This window comes from Ostrinia nubilalis, chromosome 22, assembly GCF_963855985.1.
Source record: "Ostrinia nubilalis chromosome 22, ilOstNubi1.1, whole genome shotgun sequence".
In the NCBI taxonomy this organism is placed as follows: domain Eukaryota; kingdom Metazoa; phylum Arthropoda; class Insecta; order Lepidoptera; family Crambidae; genus Ostrinia; species Ostrinia nubilalis.
Genome location: NC_087109.1, coordinates 2,181,521 through 2,186,214, shown reverse-complemented (window position 1 = coordinate 2,186,214; position 4,694 = coordinate 2,181,521). Strand labels below are relative to the sequence as shown.

General features: G+C 36.2%; 1 long non-coding RNA gene across 1 annotated transcript; it reads left to right on the top strand.

Annotated features, from left to right (window-relative positions):
• The first annotated feature begins 1,091 nt into the window (after window positions 1–1,091).
• LOC135082916 (uncharacterized) lies at window positions 1,092–1,689 on the top strand. The gene is made up of 2 exons (XR_010259519.1): window positions 1,092–1,225; window positions 1,407–1,689. It is a non-coding gene; the product is annotated as an uncharacterized LOC135082916 (long non-coding RNA).
• The last annotated feature ends 3,005 nt before the right edge of the window (window positions 1,690–4,694 follow it).

Genomic DNA, 4,694 nt, shown 5'->3' with positions numbered 1-4,694 from the left:
TTTGATAAAGAGCTTTTTGGTGTTTCATATTCTGCCATAGAAAAGATATTTGTTTTGGGGCTGAATAACTCTGAAATTAAGAATTATGTATGTGAAAATGATTTTTGTTCTTGAGATAAAAGCTTATAAATAAAAATGAATATCCCTGGACATTTTACACTGCGCTTCTAGTCCCAAACTAAGCAAAGCTTGTACTATGGGTACTAGATAACGGATATAAACATACTTAAATACTTTTTTTGTCAATACATACTTATTATACATAGAAGACACCCAGTCCAATACAAACAAATATCAAAATATGTTCATGCACACAAATTAATGTTTGTACTGTGCGGGAATCGAACCCGCTACCTCCGGAACAGTTATCCGTTTCGAACCACTACACCGAGCGGTCGACAATTTTAGTTAATAATGCACGTTTAACTTTCTTCATTCACTCTCACTAATAAATAATTGTTATTTAATTTGAAATCTACCTAATCAATTTCATTTCAGAAACCACTTACATTAGTGTTATAAATCTAGATTTATTATAATAATATGTAGATTCAGTAAAACAATAATATTTTATGTAAAAATTAATGAATTTAAAAATGGCATCACCGTACGTGATCTACATAGGTAGTTCTTATTTCTAATCTCGAGGACAAAGCACGAGCATAATATCTAATAAATGTAATAATTTTAAATATAATTCCATATTTTATTAAATCAAATAAACTAAACACACTCTAGTCAACTGTAAGTGGTGTAGTATAGTTTGGAGCGAAGACGGAATCCATCCACGACACAAACTATACACGATCAGTACGCAAAATTCGTGTATAGTTTGTAGTGACCGACTTACAAAGAGACACTCCAAAATATACACGAGCAGTTTCCTATGGGTGCGTTCTGGCCATGTATAGAACGGAAAGACGCCGCGAGGCGTCTGAAATATTTAGGAGTGGTCTCTGTCCACTTTAAATATAAAGTGGTCTTAGTTTCACACGGCTTAAGTCACCCGGTAAACAAGGTATATTGCAATAGATTAAACATTAACAGCGCCAACTAGCGTCCACAACTTTGTGGGCTCTGTCACATTGACATTTACGTCGTATATTTGTGAAAAAATATCGAAATGAAAAAATAACAAATATTTTCAACTAATAAATTGTTGTGATACCACGATTTGGGTGGAAAAAAGGTTTTGAAATCATTTTGGTCATTCAAATCAAATGAGGTAAGTCCAAAAAGTGTGTTTAATTTTGATTGTGTCAGGGTTTGTTTACTTCATTTATAGTTGTAGTTTTACAGTAAAACAAAAAGAAAAAGCTACTTTAACGGTTTCATTATATTATTATAACAGTAAATATATTTAAATGTTTCTGTATCGCTAGTAATAAATTAAATATCGTTTTCAGATCGAAATGAGTATCGTTTTGAAGACCGGGTTTGTGAGAGTTACAATATCAAATTCCAACCACAAACCGTATTTAAAGGAAAGTTGTTGGTATTGGCTGGACAAGTCCAAGATGTAGAAGAATTAAGAACAAAACAAGGGCAGAGTTCAATAATTCACGCTCTCATCATAAGGCAAACATCTGTGCACAACAACTACTGTGACTCATTTTTGTACTACCACGTTGTATAGTTTCGTTATTTCCAAATTGTAAACGGCTATTAAAACAGCCCTATCGAAATACAGTCCACTCTTTTATTTAAGTTCCCAGTAGGACCCTTTTCATGCGATTAATTAATGATATTAAAATGTATTATGTAGAATCGCTTTGCCATTGACAGATACATCTGATGACAGAGCTAACATTATTTCTACTTTTGACCACCATGAGCGCTGCGATAGATTATGTCCCCCCTACCTAGTACTTCGCACCCAGCGAATAGGTGAGTAAATAAAGGAATGTTTTCTTTGAGTAAAATGTTATATCTACAGTTTTAAGAGTACTTTCCCTCCATATAGCATTACAAAATTATACCCTGTATACCTACTGACTCTAGCTGTGTTAGGTGGTTTTATAGTGTATGTAAGTGCACTTATCAAAATATTGCTCTTTATTCATGAACTTCATAAAGTTATTCAATGGATCGCCATGAATATGCATAGGGCTGTCAAGGTTTTCCGAATTAATACATATTTCATGTGCCTAGGTTTTTGTAACGTATATAGGTAGGGATACAGTTACAAAATGTTACAGTATATTAATGAAAGAGTTTTAATATCGTGTCACGTATATAGTCACGTACTTGTTTAGAAAATATGGTTCTGAATGGAACACGATACACGCTAAGTAGGAGCCATTTTGGTTCAATAAATTTATGCATATTATTTAAATTGTATTAAACTATTATATTTGAACCAAATAAACTATTTTCCTTTCTTTCTTTCTGAATATTTCACAATTATTATTACGAATATTTCACATAGCGATTTTCGATACAATTCTGAACGGAATAATCTTTGTAAATAACAATTCCTGGATATTTGGCTATTAACGCATCACTCGCCTTTAATAATAAGCACCAAAATGTCCACGCCAATGAGACCGACGATTTGCGGACTGGTATGTTATTGACATGGGAGTAGGGTTGCCAGGTCCAAAAATACAAAAGACGGAATCTGTGCTTCATTTGGCCGGACATTTACCCTAAAAGTCGGACAATTAGTGTCACAGCTCACAAGTGAGTACTATCATCATCGGTTGCCCAACATCCTGATGCGTGCACATTTTATTCTATGGCTCTACTTACGCCTGGCGAGGCAGCCAAATAAATGGCTTTGTTAGGATAGACAGGCCGGACAAGACCGTAAAAAGCCAAACATGTCCGGCTACAGCCGGACACCTGGCAACCCTAAATGGGGGTATATTACACAATGACACATTTCTGCTCGTGTGGATTACTATTTATTTCGGATGTTTATTGTATATTACCGGGTAATGCTCTCAAACTCTATTGTGTTGATCATGACACTGGCAATTTCCGTTAAAACAATACTAAGGCTCGGTTACGCCATTTTACTTTGACTTAATCTAACGTCAAAAATCTGTCAAACTCCATACAAAAACAACCGGTTAACGTTATAGTTATGGTGCGTCCACACTGGGCGAACGCGCTCGCGCGGCAAACTCGACATCCTGCTCACTCAAGAGCAGGGTGAGCAGGATGTCAATTTTACTGCGCGAGCTCGTTCGCCCAGTGTGGACGCACCATTACGGTCAAAGTTAGGTGGTGCAACAGTAACTCAGCCTAAGTTTAATTAATTTAATCCTGAAAACTGTATTAACTGATACGGGTAACATTAATTTAACAGTATACATATATTATGCAACGCGAAAGTTTAAAATTAATTATATCCAAAAAAGCTTTGACCGATTCCACTAATACGATTACCAACAATTTGTGTGGGAAGTGCTATTTTTAATTTCGATCTCGATCGCATAAAATTAGTTAACCGCCTCTGTGGTCTAGTGGTAAGACCACCTGCTTCAGACGCAGAGGCAGTCGATTCCCAGTGAGGGCAGATTTTTCTGTTCGGTTTGGTTGGTGGTAGGGCTCGTTCTAAGTTCGCCTGGCTAGCTACCAACTTCCCCCCGAACGTGAAGCTTGCTTCCACCTTTGGCCTGATCATCACTCACTATCAGGTGAGATACAGGCCAAGAGCTTCCTCGTTGTGGATAAAAATAAAGTACCAGAGTCCAGAATCTCCTATTTTCAGATAAAAAACATTGTTCTGTGGCCATACTAAATTCCAGTACTTGTTGTCAATTTGTCAAAGCATCGCTGTACAAGCTGTGAGCTGGAGCCATTAATCCACGAGCTGGGAAATTCGCGTTAAAATAATTCCTTTTAAAATTCCGCCCTGTTGCTAGGCTCCCGTCACCGGTGTGAAAAAGATTTGAAAATACAGGGTGTCCTATTTAAGGAGTCCTGATTTCAAGGATTTTTACAATGTTTTTATTACTTCAAGATTGATTGTTTTAATCAAACGAGCTAATACTTTAGTGACTGAACCAGGTTTTCGAACAGCCCATCAACCGTTTTAAAATTTCGTGTATAAAAATGCAAAAAAAAATTGTCTGTAAAAATGATCACAGTATTTTTTTTATGTATCCATAGGATGCATTAATAAAATAATACAAATTATCAAGACTTTCCAGAGTCTAGAGCTCTTTGAGATTACCTAATTTGAACCGCACGATTTTACTAATTTATAGAAGGAAAATAAAACCTTCAGATATAAAAGTCTATCTACGCTTTCTAAAGAGGAATTTTCCTGTCCCTTCCTTACATTTCGTTCGTTTTAGCCAATTGACGTCCACTGCTGGACAAAGGCCTCCCCCAAGGTTATCCTCAACGACCGTCCTGCGCTGGCCGCATTCAGGTGCTTCCATACAGTTTTCTACCAAATTGTGTAAAACCCTACTTAAATAAAGCTCTTTTATCTATACTTCCACACTAGGAGAGACCGAGGTGAGGTGTAACAGAAGTGAGTTGTGACATTGTCGATTTTTAGGAACTTATTAACTGCAAGCGAGCTCGTAACAGTGCACGTTTTTAGTTTAAGTCTCAAGCCACCATATACTCGCTGTTCGTTAATGTGCTCGCTGTTAGTAAATAAGGTTTATTTATTTATTTATTTTAAGGACAGCCAACAAAGCATACACCTTATCTAATATAACCTTAATACATCA